General features: G+C 40.5%; 1 pseudogene; it reads right to left on the bottom strand.

The window, feature by feature from the left end:
- The window catches only part of LOC132365109 (protein Jumonji-like), a 36,889-nt pseudogene extending 19,508 nt beyond the window's left edge, over positions 1 to 17,381 (bottom strand).
- Between the last annotated feature and the right edge of the window lie 432 nt (positions 17,382 to 17,813).

The following is a 17,813-nucleotide window of genomic DNA, read 5'->3' as shown; positions in this document are numbered from 1 at the left end:
TGTTCCTGGCCTTTGAACATTCACCAGTTGGCATCTTGGTGTTGCTTTCTGGGAGATCTGCATGAAAGTTTGTTAGAGAGGTGGCAACTATTTTTCCCATTTGTGGCTTGCTTAGCCTCTTACCACTGTCACTGAATGTCACTGAAAGAAAAAAAAACTCTGAAGTTAAAACCCCTCCCAGAGTCATCCAGTCCTATGTCCACACCATACTTCCATACTGTGCCTGAATCGATCCTGCCAGATCTCTGCCAAGGTGTACCTGGCTTCTGTTTAAACATTTCTAGTAATAGAAACTTCACTATTTCAAGGGCATCAGCCCTAAACATGGGCTATAATGATTAGAAAATGCCTTACATCAACTGGAAGTCTTTATATTGAACTTAGTCACTTCTACCTAGTTCTCTTGGATGGAGTTACCCAAAATGTCTTTCTCAGCAGATGACATCCTTTTAAATCTTTGATGACTCTATAGTTCCCTACATTCTCCAAGCCAACATTCCAGTTCCTTCAACCACTCATTTACTGTCATCTCTAAGCTCCACATTATTTTGACCATTCTCTCCTAGACACACCCAGACTCAACGTTCCTAATAAAATGTCTCTCTCTGGCTCCTTATTTCTCCATCTACAAAATGGTTTGCAGGACAAAAGGGGTAATACTATCATTCTTGACCTCCTGCTCTGTGAAGTTGATTATAATGTAGCATTTTAAAAAATTCTTTAGGGACTTCCCTGGTGGTCCAGTGGCTAAGACTCCGTGCTCCCAGTGCAGGGGTCCTGGGTTCGATCCCTGGTCAAGGAACTAGATCCCACATGCCGCGACTAAGGGTTCGCATGCGCAACTAAAAAAGGATCCCCTGTGCGGCAACAAAGATCCTGCGTGGTGCAACTAAGACCTGGCACATCCAAATTAAAAAAAAAAAAATTCTTTAAAATATGTCTCTAGATGTAAGCCAAACTTTAACATGGAATTGAGCTTTTAGAATTAGAATGAGATCGTTATAAATCATCTTACTTCCTAATATATAACACTTGATATTTTCTATCAAATTTAAATAGCACAAATTATAAAGTTGTTCAGATGCTCTACAAACCCAAGATGTCAAATTATATCCTGTGCATATTTCTGTGTTAGAGTACGGTTGCCAATATATATTCTCCTAACCTTTGAGGATTCTGCAAAAATTAGGTTGTGAAATATTTTCCCCTCGGATAGTGCCTAGTGATTTTTTTTTTTAATGGTAGAATGTCGACTATGGAAAGCACTTCAGAGATCATGTAGTCCAACCCTCCTTCCCCAGTTTTCCAGAGAAATAAGCTGAAGTTCAGGGAGGTTAAGAGATTTTCCCAAGGACACATAAGGAGTTAGGGGCAGACTTCTGAAGAAGTTAGCCAGTCAGCCAATATTTTCTATGAATGTTTGTGGGAATCTGAAAGAGATTGGTCACTGATATCAAGATACCAGACCACTTCTGATTCTCAGAAAGTTTTCCTAGTCAAAGATATAACGAATGATGGAATCTGCCAAAATAACTAAGGTGGAAGATTGTATTTTCTGAAGGTAACCACAGCAATAAATCCTGAAGGATTTCTTGACCCAGTAAATCCACACATCTGTGAGGAATAATAAACTATTGTTTTAAGGCATGAAAATTTATGGTGGTTTATTATGCAGCAGGCTTTCTAAACCACTCTCAGTTTTTGTCTTTTTTATAAACTGTTTTCCAGTGGGTACGATCTATTAAAAGAAATGCTAGCGAAAGTCATATAAAAGTATTCCTGACTCCTTAATCCCAGTGTTTAAAACCACTGGCCCTCTTTCCCAACTCTATACACTTAGTTTATTTTGTTATATTTTGTTAAATTTACTCCTAGCCAGAACCTTTTAGGCAAGACACTACAATTCTCACTTCACAGATGAAGTGCTCTAGACTGAAAGATAAGAAACTCTCCCAGAAAGTAATAGAGCCAGATTCACATCCACGGCTCTCTAACTAAATCTGGAATTCCTTCTGCTTTCAGAGTTAGTGAAAAGGGCAAGATATTATTGGGTCTGGAGGAAGGCCTGGCTTTGGTTGAGTGTTAAGAATTAGAGGCAGGGAATTCCCTGGCAGTCCAGTGCCAAGGACTCAGGTTCAATTCCTGGTCAGGGAGCTAAGATCCCACAAGCCTCATGGTGTGGCCGCCATGAAGTGGCAAAAAGAATAATTATCTGATAGGGCTGTTGTGACGATTAAATATAATACATATGCAGCAGTAAGCACAGTGCCTGTCTGGGAGAGTTTCTATATATGGCCTCCAAATAATTCCGCCCATCCCCGTACACACAGCTGCTCCTCACACAAGCCATGCAGTCTATCTCCCCTCCCCTTGAATCCGGGTTAGCCTGGTGGTTTTTTTTCTCCAGTTTCTAAAATTTACATGAAGACCTTATTTAAAACTCTGGTGAGATGCCAGCAGCACTTTTGGTTATTGCTGTGGAAATTATTAATTTGACTGACACACTTATTAAGTATACTTCTAAATCTCCATAATCACTGAACTCAAAATGCTTTTTCCCCTATTGAGAACAACAGGACAAATATTGACATATAAAGTTGTACATGGTGAATCTACTGAAATCTAATTATAAAGATGGTGTCAGCAAGGATTGAGATCAACTGAGGAAATTTTAAGTGTGACTTACGATGGACAGAATGCAGTGGAAGGGATATTCTGGGACTTCTAAGCCCAGGTCTTAAGAGGACCGGCAGTTTTCTACTTCTTTGCTGTTAAAATGCTCCCTCTTGGAATGCTTGAGACCGCCATGCTATGAGGCAGCACAAGTCAACCACCTGAAGAACAGAGGTGTCCAGGACAGGAGCCTCAGCTGAGCCTGGTCCCAGGCAATCTGCCAGCTGAATGAAGCCACATGGTGAATTCTAGGCAGGACCAACTGCCCATTCAACATGCATTATTGTGAAAAATAATAAGTTAGGTTTTTTTAAGCCACTACATTTTGATGTGTTCTGCCACTCAGCAGAAAAAACTGAAATGTTGAAACATATTAATGCTCAATTAAATATAATCGTTTAGTATATTATTACTATTATTCAGAAGTCTTGTATAAAGGATAATGACATTTATTTAGACCCAACTACCAATAAGAAACTTTTGACTGCATGGGAAATGGGAATAAGGATGGGATGATGAAGAAAATTCTCTTTAATCCTTTGTAGATTTCCATTTTTATTATGTAAAGTAAGAACTTCAGTACTTCAGTTCCAACCTGGAAAATCCTTCCTGCTGTGACGGTTGAAATCCCCAAGATGAAATCTGAGTCACTCAATTGTTTATTTCTTATTCAACCTGGAATCTGCCTCCATCAAATGGCTTTTAAATACATGTCTTGTCATATCCTTGCTTTTCTTCCTGACTTGCAACTTTGTGTAATTGCTGTCTGTCTAAGTAGACATTGCAGCAATCATTTATCAGATTTATAGAAACAGCACCTCCTCTAAGCAAATATATAAATGTTTCAACCCTCTCTCACTTCCCTGCCACCCCAGAACATCTGGAGTTTTAACTCCCTTCATCTATTTTAAACAGAAGAAAGATGTTAGTGGAGACATCCTTCCCCTAAAAATGATTTGCTTTCCTTCTTCCAAGCAGCACTTAGACCCTTGGGAGAAATTTTAATTTGTTTTCTCAACAAGGGCATCTTGTTTCTCTAAGGAAATACTGAGGGGACAAGGAAGGACTCATATTTGCAAATAAGACTCTTTAAAATCCAAAACTGGAAAAAAAAATTTTTAAACATTTTAAAATCCAGACTTCCAGGAAAGGTGCCAAATGGAACACAGTTGGTCTCACCCCTCCCCAATCTCACTTACACAACAATAAAGAGTGTTTTGTTGTTGTTGTTGTTTTTAGGCATATGGCGACAAAGACGTGAACAGGGGAGGAGACAAGAGCCACAAAAGAAAGAAAGCGCTAAAGCAGGACAAGTCGCAACTGAGGATGCAGACAGGAGAAAACTGAATCCCAAGTGAGTTTGTTTCCTAAGGCTGCTGTAACAAAATAACCATAAACTGGGTGGCTTAACCAACAGAAATTTATCTTCACACAGTTCTGGAGGCCAGAAGTCCAAGATCAGGGTGTGGGCAGGTTTGGTTCTTTCTGAGGGCTGAGAAGGATAATCCATTCCCTGCACCTCTCCTAGCTTCTGGTGGTTTGTTGGCAATCTTTGGAGTTTCTTGGTTTGTGGAAGCATCACCCAGTCTCTGCCTTCATCTTCACATGGTGTTCTCCCTGTGTGCATGTCTCCGTGTACAAATCTCCCCTTTTAATAAGGACACAAATCATCTTGGATTAGGGCCCACTCTCATGACCTCATCTTAACAAAGACCCTGTTTCCAAATAAGGTCACATTCTGAGATACTGGAGATAGGACTTCAATGTATGAAATTTGGGGGGACACAAATCAACACAACACTGAGACCCAAAGCAACTTACACCACAGAATCTCCAAGATTCCCACAAGGTGTCACCGGCTATCTCTGGAAGTGGAGGTGAAGGGGCCAGACTGCAATTAGCAGGATGGGATCAAATCTGTGTAAGCAGCCAGGAAATTGAATTTACTCTACCCTTACTGGAGGCTAATTCTCTACAGCTGAGCTGTCCAGTAGGGTAGCCACTTGCCAAATGTGGCTAATCACATTGAAATGTTAACTAATTAAAATGAAATAAAATTAAACATTGAGCTCCTCAGTCGCACTAGCCACGTTTCAAGTGCCTCAGCCTCATGTGACTAGTGACTATCTTATTGGAGACTACAGATATAGGACATTTCCATTATTGTAGAAAGTTCTACGGGCACTGCTCTGAGGCATACACCAGAGAGAAGGGGACAGAGTGAAGCCTGTGCTACTGGATGTTAAGAAACCCCCGACACCACAGCCCTCTTCCTTCACTTGATCCACCAAATCATGCCCCGTGGGCACAATGCAAAGCATAATTTTATCCTTCTGGATCAATAATAGAAAACCTGTACCTTCAGTGTTCTCCTTCTAGGAGAGCAGGAGAAAAAGTGAGGGCACTTAATCTAACTTTTTCTTGATTCACTACTGTATGCCAAGCATTTGACACATATTTTCTCATTTAATCCTCATAACAACTCAGAGTGATGGGTGTTATTCTCATTTAAAGATAAGGAAACTGAGGCTCAAGAAGGCTGAGGAGCTTGCCCAAGCTGCCTTGTTTGTAAATGCAAACTCAGGACAGTTTGAACCCAAAGCCCACATTTTGCTTCTGCTATACTATACTGCTTGCCTAAATGACTGGTTGCCTCACTAACTTGGTATAAGCAAGTCTCTAATTGTCTCTAGGTCTAATTTGCCTCCAGTGTCAAATATGTTAAAGAACATCCACTCTATAAGATCACCTAAGAGAAGGTTGAAAGCTTAAGTTTATTAGAAAGTCTGCATCTCTGTACAGATGCAAAATATCCTCCTATCCACACAGGAAATCCTCACAGAGAAGACTATGCATACAGTGTTGGAAGGCTTTGGAGAACTTTAAGACATACTTGGGTTACTTTATACCATCATATCACTGTTGAATATATTCTAGCCACATTTAGAGCCAGAACTTCAAATACTTCATATCTTCCTAAAATGAGGTTTTCTGACTTGATCTAGTATAATATTTACTTAGCCCAGGGCAAGGTTCATGGATGATGTTCAATGAATGTTGAATGATGAATAAATCAATCATTCAATTGATGAATATATCAATCAATTGCTCAATCAATTCTTAAATCAATTTTTAGACTCCAGCTAACTGTGAGACTCTCTAACCAATGTATAAAATCCTCCTTTTGTACATGCTACCTTGGTGTATTATTTTGAAACTCCAAACTATATGGGACTATAGGAGCTCCAATATAGGCTTAGGTCTTCTACAAGAGACTCACCAACAGTGATGAGGCATCTGGTATTTTATTTCTATTACAGATGGTTTGGAATTGGGGTAGATCCCACTATAGATATGGCTGCATTTCTACAGGGATGAAGGAGTCTTCTCCATCTTTAGCTTTGCCACATAAAATAAAGATGGTCCCAGGGTATTTTCCTGTAGTGCAAAGTACTGTCCTGACTACTAACACTGAAAACAGCACAGAGATTTCCCTGCTGGCCAAGAGCCTTGGGAGTGGCCCTCCTTAACCAGGTTTATCCTTAAGGACAAGATTAGCTGTAAAACTTCTCTGTAACACACTTGATAAAGGACGATGACTTGCGTCATTGCAAGTTCAATGGTGCACATTTCTACACAGATGTGAATTTGTCTGGGGCTCTTTGGTATTTTGCCATCTGTGTGGTTAACTTTTACAGGCATTTGTTTCTATATCAAGAAATTAAGTGATTGCTAATGAAACATTTTCAAATGCTATTTAGAAGAAAAGATAGTTTCCTGATTTCTTTCTACAGCTGGATGTGGTATCTAAAAAACTGGATTTTCTTTAGCTTAAACATATCTGTTTTTTTTTTTTTTTTTTAACATATCTGTTTTAATTGAAATTTTTCTTGAGGTAACTATAGATTCATATGCAATTGTAAGAAATAACAGAAATCCTGTATACCCTTTTTTTTTCTTTTTTTTTTTTCTGCATACCCTTTACCCAGTTCAAACATATCTTTTCAACTGTCTTCAGAAGAAGTCAATACTGTTGACTTCTGAGTCAGTACTATTGATGCCCTATGTGTGTTATACATGAATAGTGCAAACAAATTGGTCAATTACTTAGTCCTCATTTTCCAATATTTAAAAGGAACAAGTTGTACTAATTGATTTGTAAGGGTTCAACCAGTCTGATATTCCATTAGAATCTGAGATTAAGTTCTCTGGCAAACCATGGCCACCGCTGTTTCTGTACAGCCCATGAGGATGGTTTTTACATTTTTAAATGGTTGAAAAAATCAAAAGAATACAACTTTTTGTGACATATGAAAATTACACAAATTTCAAATTTCAATGACGATAATAAAGTTTTACTGGAAACAGCCATGCTCACTCATTTTCATATTTTCTATGTCTGCTTTCATGTTACAATAGCTATAACAGAGACCATATGTCCCACAAAGCCTAAAATATTTATTGGCCCTTCACAGAAAAAGTTTGCTGGCTCCTCTTTTAAACTATTCTTGCTCTTTAACCCAGGAATGCCACTTCTAGGGACTTCTCCGAAAGAAAAATCAGAGATGTCCACCACTAGGGAATTCATTACATAAAATGTGCTACCTTCATCTGATGGAGAAATATACAGTCATTAAAGACCATGTTTTATAAGAGTATTTAATGATTTAGAAATGCTCACAATACATTGTTCATGCTCATGTTCTTTTTAAATCTATTTTTGGGAAAAAGAAAAAAAAACCTCTCCATGTATTTATATGCATAGAAAAAGACACCTGACAAATCTCTCAGTGCTTGTCTTTGATGGAGGGGTTTTGAGTGATTTCCATTTCCATTATTGCATTCTGCATTTTCTAATGTTTCTACAATGAACATGTTTTACTTTATTTCATCTGAAACAAAATTTTGTTTTGTACTAGGTTGTTTACTTGCACTACTTCTAGCTGAATAGTCACTTATAGATGTTCTTAGCAGGAAATTAATATATTTTCTTGTAGTTTGCCAAAAATCATCAGAATGTAAAGCATAGGAAAATCTAAGCAAGAAGGAACTGAAATTCTAATTTCTCACCTGATAATACTTTATAGTTATAATAAGACTAATTATGTAGTGGTTTTATATTCTCTTTAAACAAAGTTAGGTTTTGAGATACCATCAGATTAACAAAATCTTAAAAATCTGAATACTGTTGGAGAGACAAAATTTTTAACATACTTATGATGAAAGTGTAAATTAGATCAACCATTGTAACAATTTGTAAACTTCTAGTAAAACTGAAAATGCACATATCTTATTCCCCAGCATATCCATTTCTAGGTATATACCCTAGAAAAATTCTCTTGTGAGTGCATAAGGGTAAAAAATCAGGGCAAAGATATTTATTAATACATTTTTTTCAAGACAGAAATTAGGAACATTCTATATGTCCATGGTCAGGAAAATGCATTAATAATAAGTGTTTTGTTGATATGGTAATCTCATACAACAGTTAAAATGAATGAACTCTATCTATGTCATTATGATTAGATCTTAATCTAATCAAATGAAAAAGGTGCAAAAGGATATGCATAATATAATATTTATGTAAAAGTGTTAAAAAACACAAGAAGAATATTATATATATTGTTTCATTACATATACAAACAGAAAAATATATGAAAATGTAAACTTAAAAGATACACACCAGGGCTTCCCTGGTGGCGCAGTGGTTGAGAATCTGCCTGCCAATGCAGGGGACACGGGTTCGAGCCCTGGTCTGGGAAGATCCCACATGCCACGGAGCAACTGGGCCCGTGAGCCACAATTACTGAGCCTGCGCGTCTGGAGCCTGTGCTCCGCAACAAGAGAGGCCGCAATGGTGAGAGGCCCGCGCACCGCGATGAAGAGTGGTCCCCACTTGCCGCAACTAGAGAAAGCCCTCGCACAGAAACGAAGACTCAACACAGTCATAAATAAATAAATAAAAGAACGTGAATTTCTTTAAAAAAAAAAAAAAAGATACACACCAGATCTGTGATAGCATTTACTCTAGAGAGGGAAGAAGGGAATTAGAACTGGGGAAAGGTAAGAAGGGGACTGCAATTTTATTAATAAAGTTTCATTTCATTTCCAAAACAAACAATAAACAAACATATATGACACAATGTGAACTTTTATTTTTGTTGGATATCTGCTTATATTTTATATAGTTTGAATTTTTTTCCCCCTTAATACTGCTTTAACAGCCCAAGGAAGACAAGATGGGTAAAGTTCACAGACTGTGATAGTACAGAAGTGAAAAGTATCTCTAAAAGCAGATGGTACTGAGTTATCTCACAATTCATTGTAACTATGTTGAATTCCTATCTATAAATGTTCTTCTGGGGCTTTATCTCTAGACCTTATCTTCCCCGGAAGTCAGGTGCCTTCTCTGGTCTTATGTTAGAACCAGAGCTTTCTCCGCCAAGCTAGTGACACTTCAAAGTTCAATGACATTTACAATGATAGTCATTACCGCCCTTTAAAATAACTAGAGGAGAGGGTATGGGGTTTCTTTTCAAAACATCAAGACTATGTCTCACAAGTAGAACAAGAATCACAAAGGTTCTGGGGAAAAAATAGGTAATTGTTGGTTATTAAGGAGATAATTCACAGATTCTATTCTCATACCAATTATTAATATCGGCTTTCAGAACAGTCATCTACAGTTCACCTAAATTTTATCCAATTGTGTACACAAATTTTTAAATTACTCTCTCTCCGTCATTAAAAATACATATATAGGACTTCCTTGGTGGTGCAGTGGTTAAGAATCCGCCTGCCAATGCAGGGGACACAGGTTCGAGCCCTGGTCCGGGAAGATCCCACATGCCGCACAGCAACTGAAACCGTGTGCCACAACTACTGAACCTGTGCTCTAGAGCCCGCAAGCCACAACTTCTGAAGCCCGCGCTCCTAGATCCCTCACTCCGCAACAAGAGAAGCCACCGCAATGAGAAGCCCACGCACCGCAACGAAGAGTAGCCCCTGCTCACCGCAACTAGAGAAAGCCCGCGCGCAGCAGCGAAGACCTAACAGAGCCAAAAATAAATTAATTAATTAATTTAAATATATATATATAACTGTGTGTGTGTGTGTGTATATATATATATATATATATATATATATATATATATATATATAAATAAAACTGACCAGAGCACAAGAGTTAGATCTAGAATGCCTGGGTTTGAATCCAGATTATGCCATTTACTCTTTAGGTGACTTTAGGAATATAATTTAGCTTTTTAAAATAATTTAATCATTTTTGCTGTTTAGCCTTTACAGTTTTCATCTCTAAAATGGAAATAATAATAGTACCTACTTCACAAGGCAATTACACAGGTTACATGGGTTAATATAAAAAAGTGCAAAACAAAGACGTTCAATAAACGTTGGAATCCTGTATACTCCTTTAATACATTCATTTACATGGATGCCATGCACTCAGTAGGCAGCCAGTAATACTTATGATAATGAACATGAAACAGCCTAAACATAGACATGAAATCCATTAAGTCACTACAAAGTCATGACTCCAGCCAGTAGATTGCTTTATATCTACTCTTGCACATTAAGGCCCCATCCTTCTTGGTACTTGATGTCACAATACAGCACAGCTGTCACAGTCTTCTTCCATAATGCCACAGAGCAAGATGGAGGTCTCCCTGAGCCATGACTTTCAGGAGGCACACAGTTCTGCAAAGATAAAGTGGCTCCCCCAATACAGACAACAACAAAATGGTAGAACCTTCATAAAACTGAACTTCCGACTTAGCCTTCTCAGCTCTGAACCTAACTCCATCCCAACTCCTTTCATCTTCTCTTATAGATGTTGTCTACTCATTTATTTTTTCCTTTTGTTCTTTCCTAGTCCCGCATGCATACTTTAAAGTGTAATAAATTTCCACGCTGGATAGGAGGGCCCGCTGCTTTCCAGCGCATGCGCCATACATAGTCCCATGATTACAAACCAAACCATGGCACTTCCAAAATAAGAATGCTAAGTATGTAGTCACAAGGTTCAGCCTCTGGGGCACCAGATTTTCAGCTCTAGAAATTACAATTTAATATTAGTTGGCACACAGCTATACGGTTAGCTCACAGTAAATGGCCTTATGCTACATATAATTGAAATCTGCCGTGCAAGGTAAATTTTTGGAAGGTATTCAAAATATATGTCGGTAATTCTGTGTGCCTGTTTTGATGATTGTAACCATGGTTTCCCTAAATCTTTAATTTCCTGTGGAGGTTTCTTTGGAAGTAACACAGAATAAATGTGAAAAGAAGATTCCACTACTGAAAAATAGAAAGCCAAACAACAAAAACATTCTTGTATCTTAACATTTTGATATGTCTACTTTGATTCCGTTGAAGAGCACATTCAAATTTCTCAACCAGGAGTAAGAGGACTAAAGATAATTTAGAGTCTTATTAAAACAATGCCACGTCCCCCTCAAAAAATAAAGATTTTAGCATTTATAAAAGCATTGAAATCACTCAATAAGCTAAAGTGTTAGCTTATGTGACTCTTTGCGATCTGAAAGCTGCCAATTGTATCTCCCTATGATTTAGACACACTTTTCTCTCAGGTCTTAATTAGAAAGGGTTTTTTTTCTGTTCAAACCATCTTATTGCATGTGGTGCATTCTGCCACCCAAGCCACATGACATTTTTACATCCAACCTTCAGTAATCAGTGAAGGCTACAAAGATAAACAAGCCATTAAACAGAAGGAAGTAATTAGCTTTTATTAGAGAACACTGAGATGATTACACCCCATGGTTTCTAGTCATCTTGAGGTGTGGCTCACTCTTCTTATTTTTAGCAGCAATAAACATACATCTCTTCCTACATTGCCGTTGTCTATGTATTCACAGGCCTAACTGGTATCTAAAGTAATTTCCACATGGAGATTTGTATAGAGAAAGAGCAGCAATGTTACCTGAAGCACATGGGGAAAAATGAAGCTTGTTCATTTGTTTTTCCTTCCAAAAGGCTGCGTGATAGGAATATAAGATACAGTCTCTGGGACTTCCCTGGTGGCGCAGTGGTTAAGAATCCGCCTGCCAATGCAGGGGACGCGGGTTTAATTCCTGGTCTGGGAAGATCCCATATGCCTCAGAGCAACTAAACCCATGCGCCACAACTACTGAGCCTGCGAGCCACAATTACTGAGCCTGCTTGCCGCAGCTATTGAAGCCCGCGTGCCTAGAGTCCGTGCTCCGCAACAAGAGAAGACACCGCAGTGAGAAGCCTGCACACTGCAATGAAAAGTCGTCCCTGTTCGCTGCATCTAGAGAAAGCCCGCGCGCAGCGACGAAGATCCTTCGCAGCCAAAAAACAAAAAATACAGTCTGATGAAGTCAGCTTCCCCAACTGTCTTCTCTAGCTCTGGGTCTAGACCTTACTGTGCAAATAACAAGCACTGACCAACATTGCAGTCTTTCCTGCCTTGTCTGATGCTGAGTCTTTACAAGAAGATAACCAGTTGCGCTACGAACTCTGTGACAGCAACGATCCTAAACTTCCAGTTAAGGTCACTAATCTCTAACTTCAAATTTTAAACACAGGTAGAAAACATTGTTACGCTGTAACTCTTTCTTCTGAGTAGTTAAAACTGGTTGCCTGTGGATTGAGTTCTTACTTGATGACATCACAAGCTCTTTTTCAAAAAGGAGTTTTGCTTACGAATACATGCATCATAGGTTCTTATCTGAGTTGAAAAAGAGAAAGCCTGATATCAATGGCAAGAATGGAACAAAGGTTATGGCAAACACAGTGTGATGTGGAGCCCTTAATTACCATGCTAAGCCCCAAAACATGATTGAGAAGTTGTGACTAACAGGTAGTGTCGTCCCGCTAGCAGGCATCCCCTATCATGATGGGGTAAACCTCCAGCCATGACCAGCTCTCTTGTTTAACCCTGGTGTGGCAGGGGACTCCCTTTTCTGGTCATTAGGCCTTGAGGAGGGACACTGCCTGTAGGTTCAAGGAGGGTAGGAGTAGGTGGGACCTACATTCTGAAGTAGAGAAGGGCAATGGGATGGCTGGTTCTCTAGATGGGGGAAATCACCCAGACCACCGTCCCCCAAATTGTCACAACTTTAGTTCCAGGAAGACCCAGAAAAGATGGAGTTTGTATAGCAGGAGGGTAAGGCATTTCACAGGGAGGAAAGAGAGTCCTACATCAGCCATGGGAGAGATAGCAGTGATTTCCTACACAGTGGGCAAAGGAGTCACCCAGAATCTCACTGGACTCCAGTGGGCCAGGTGAGGGCTTGGCTAGATGCTTCCAGGGGCTGGTCCTAGGGCCACCAACTTGGGTCCCAGAGTCTCTCTATGAACTATGTAAGGTGAGATGAATATCACGCCCACTTTGAGAAGACACACACACACACACACACACATACACACACACAGCACCATCAATTCTATTAAGGGACTTATAATCAAAACAGTCTAATTGAAGTTGACATATGGGAGCTGGCATCAATTAGAAAGAGGGGCAAAGAGACCACTGACAGCTCATGTGGCTTCTCCTATGACAATGCCAGGCAAGGCCATGTCTCTCGGTCCATTGGTGAGGAAGGGGGTGCCTATAGTTCCTGAAGGACTAAACTCATGCTACTAAGGCAGATAACTCCTTTACAGAAATGTAATGCTTTGCCCCATGGGGACACATTTTGATGGGAGGGGAGTCTGAACTGTAATAAGAAGAGCAGCATTCATCCTCATTCATAGCATGGGGCCATATCCTTTGGAAACACAATACAGGCATTCAGAGAAATGCAGAGGTGTTACTGGAGGGATGAAGCAGTGGCACATAGTAGAGTTTTTCTAGCATCATTAGAATGAGAGACTTGAAGGGAAGAAGAGCTGTATATGTGGGCTTGAGGAAGAGAACTGAGGAGAAAAAAACGGGTGGAAGAACAGGTTGGTTCCTAGGATACCCATCCTTTAAAGACCTTCATAGAGCCTAGGAGGGCTCAATTTTTTTTTTTTTATTTTGAAAAGTTTCCCTTTTTTATTCCACACATACTTTTTTATTCCAAACACAACTGAAGAAGGGCAACAGCTACTCCATTATTAATTTTTGTTGTTGTTCAGTGATGTAAGCAGCACTTATAAATGTTACAAGAAAAACCCTGTAATCATCCAAGCCAACCGATGAAGAAACTGAAGTATAAGACTTTTCTTCATCTCGTCTTCTCACCCCTTCCCCTCCCCCATCCAGAAAAAGGCTCAAGTATTTAAAACAATGTACAGGCTTATGTAGAAAAGGGACAGGATTTTTTTTTTCGTGTTTTTTGTTTGTTTGTTTTTGTTACAACATGAAGAGAAAAAATAGACCAGATGAGCGCAGATGCATTTTCACATTCAAAAAGAATGGCAGACCTCCTAGTGGCCCTAGATGTGATCACTAGAGTCTGTCATACAGAGTGAAGTAAGTCAAAAAGAGAAAAACAAATATCATATGCTAACACATATATATGGAATCTAAGAAAAAAAAAAAAGGTCATAAAGAACCTGGGGCAAGACGGGAGTAAAGACACAGACCTACTAGAGAATGGACTTGAGGATATGGGGAGGGGGAAGGGTAAGCTGTGACAAAGTGAGAGAGTGGCATGGACATATATACACTACCAAACATAAGATAGAGAGCTAGTGGGAAACAGCCGCATAGCACTGGGAGATCAGCTCGGTGCTTTGTGACCACCTAGAGGGGTGGGATAGGGAGCATGGGAGGGAGACGCAAGAGGGAAGAGATATGGGAACATATGTATATGTATAACTGATTCACTCTGTTATAAAGCAGAAACTAACACACCATTGTAAAGCAATTATACTCCAATAAAGATGTTTAAAAAAAAAAAAAAAGAAATGTAAGAGACATAGCAACCAATTACAATGTATGGACCTTATCTGCATCCTGATTCAAATAAGCAAACAGGAAAAAAATGACATTTATGAGACAACTGAAAATTTATACATGAATGAATATTTGATTATAATTAAAGACATTAACTTAGATGTAAAAAAAAAAGAAAAGAAAGAAAGATTAATGTTGACCTGTGAAGGTGTAAAACAGCAAGCAGTGAGATGAAGATGGAATGTTAGAAAGATCGCACATCCATGACAAAGAAGCACTTACGGTTTCAGTCACTTTTTTCCTTTTTTTTTTTTTCTTAAGGATGCTACCGAAGGGTTTTTTCATAAAGTAGCCAACAGCACCAAAAAATAACAGAATGGATTTCCTAATGAAACCAGGCATAGGTTTCCCTCACGTGACCCCTCCAAGGCAGGCAGTCTTTTTCTTCTCTCTCTTTCCTTTTTTTCCTTAAACAGATGCCAAGTGATGTGCTGGAAAAGAGAACCTAGTCACTCCAACCTCCCCATCTTGCCTATGGTTAGGGAGTAGCATTTGCCCGCAGCTGCCATAACCGCCCAAAGAAACAAAATGGGGATTCTCTGGTTTTAACAATCACAAGCTCACCTTGCACGCGACAGAAGAAAAGATAGCCAGAATAAAGCCATTTCTTTCAAGCTTTGTGTGTGTGTGTGTTCTATCCCTTTTCCTCTCTAGAAAAAAGCTGCTCACATGACTGGTTTTAAAATTTGTTCTCCAAACTTCACCCTCTTCAAAAATGGGTTAAAAAGCCCTTTTCCCCTAACAATTAAAAAAAAAAAAAACCCACAAACAAAATCAAACCAAAAGGCTTTTGTCAGCCACAAGGGGCGATACAAATGAACACAGCCCCTCAGGTGTTTTAAAAGAGTGAATATAGGGCAGTTTCAAAAATCTGACTGCAGTACCTAGGTATTCTAAGTACAAAAAAAGTTCAACAGTTTAATGCTAATACAAAATTAGGTCTCTAAAACCAGAAGAAAATCTTCTTTAGAGCCAGTGCAAAGACAGTTTGTATCCTACAGAAAGTACTCCAAACTAGAATATAATAATTACAAAACTATATATATATATATACACCCCTGGCCCGCAGTGCTGGCATCTTCACGAGGAGAAGGATGCGAGTTGGAAGGGCGACCCGGCCACCGTCCTCTCTTGCTGGGCCCTCTGTGTGGTATGGGTTTACCGAGACAGTTCTCGATGCTGCCGTTTTTACCAGATGCCTTGCCGCAGATCCGATTGACCAGGCTGATAATTTGTTCCTTGTCCTGGCGGTACATGAGCTTCAGGCCGCGGCAGGACTTCTGCTTCTCCACGTGGCGCAGGGCGCACTCCAGGCAGAACACCACGTTCTCCTGCGCGATCATGGACAGATAGCGCAGGGCTGGCAGATCTGACACCTCCTCTCCGCGGTCTCCAGCTGCAGCCACTTCTGAGGCTTTTTCTTGCCCTCGGGAGCCGCGCTGCTGCCCGCCTCGAACAGCTGCCGCAGCTCCGTATCCCTGAGCTCGTCCAGAAGGGCTGAGATGGTACTGAGAGTGGAACCGCTTTCCTTTTTCGCTTCCGCTTGTGCGATCTTGTAGGGTAACTTCTCCGTAGAGAATGGCTTAGCTCTATGGCGACGCTTCATTTCCTTGGCTGTCTCGAAGCCCAAACTGGTCCACTGGGTGGTGGCGAAGCGCACGGTCTCAGACGCTGTAGCCGCTGCACGCTTTGGACCCAAAGGATCGCGGGAAGCCGACGACGAACTGGCCGCTCTGCTGCACCGTCCTGTGTATGTACCTTGACCCCCCTCCCTGCACAGCACCTCCAGGGAGATCCTGACGTTGCTCTCGAGCATCTGCAGGCGGGGGGTGCCGTGGGCTTGCAGCAGGATGTGCACCACGTCCTCGAGCTTGTTCTCCTCCTCAGCAAGAATGCAATACCAAAGGCAGTGTGTAAGTAGTCGATGTAAGGAAGGGGGTTTTGGTCTCGAGACCAGCATGAGGTAGAAAAGACCATCCCAGTATTTAGCCAGGGAATTGTCACTCCAGGCACAGCACCGAGGTGACGCGGGATGGAGCCGGTGTTATTGAGGAGGATGGTAAGGTTCCATCCGTGTCTTGAAAATGGTTCTGATTTTCCCACCGGGAAGCCACTGCCATGGGTGTGGGTGTCCACCTTGCCACAGTGCACGGCCACATGGCAGTCCTTCTCAGAAGGGCTCAATTTTTATAAGACACAAAAATCTCTCTGCGTGCAAGCATTTTTTTTTTACATTTTTTAATGTAATTAATATATATATATATATTTAAAGACACCAATTGTACTTGAACATTTGTTATTATTATTATTATTTTTTTAATTAATTTATTTATTTATGGCTGTGTTGGGTCTTCGTTTCTGTGCGAGGGCTTTCTCTAGTTGCGGCGAGCGGGGGCCACTCTTCATCGCGGTGCGCGGGCCTCTCACTATCGCGGCCTCTCTTGTTGCGGAGCACAGGCTCCAGACGCGCAGGCTCAGCAATTGTGGCTCATGGGCCTAGTTGCTCCGCGGCATGTGGGATCTTCCCAGACCAGGGCTCGAACCCGTGTCCCCTGCATTAGCAGGCAGATTCTCAAGCACTGCGCCACCAGGGAAGCCCCATGCAAGCATTTTGATGTTTATTTTTCCTGTTCTGAAATACCCTTTGGATACTTACCTCCCTTTTTAATAAAGATACAGTGGGGTAGGGCATGGGGGGAGGACATAAAGGTAGATGGAGATTTGAGATGGAAAGGGGCAGACTGATTTCTAAAGTCATCACGTTAGATGAAGGTTGCTTATTTTCAAAATGTACCTTGAAAATCACCTAAGTCTCCCATAACACAGAGGATATGAGGTTTCTTACAAATGAAGCAGGTCATTTCTTTGTCTAAGATCATTTGCACATTTTCTCCATGGACCTTTCCCATGGATTGTGTTGGGCTTCACCGCATCCTTTGCCTAATTACTGTAATTGAGGCAATCGCTAGTTTAAAGGGCTTCTGATCTGCTACAGGCAGGAGAAACCCTTTAGTAAGAAGGATTTATGTTGAGACTTTGCTGTGTACACATCCAAACGTGTGTGGTTGTATATGTGTGTACATGACCTGCTGGAAGATGCCTGAGATAGGATTACTGTGGTCCCTATCATTAATTTCAAGCCTTGATGGAGAAAGGCATACTCTACTATGTATTTGCTCTTTTGTGTGGG

Source organism: Balaenoptera ricei, chromosome 4, assembly GCF_028023285.1.
Source record: "Balaenoptera ricei isolate mBalRic1 chromosome 4, mBalRic1.hap2, whole genome shotgun sequence".
NCBI lineage: Eukaryota > Metazoa > Chordata > Mammalia > Artiodactyla > Balaenopteridae > Balaenoptera > Balaenoptera ricei.
The sequence above is the reverse complement of the archived record's forward strand: the minus strand, read 5'-3'. Positions and strand labels throughout refer to the sequence as shown.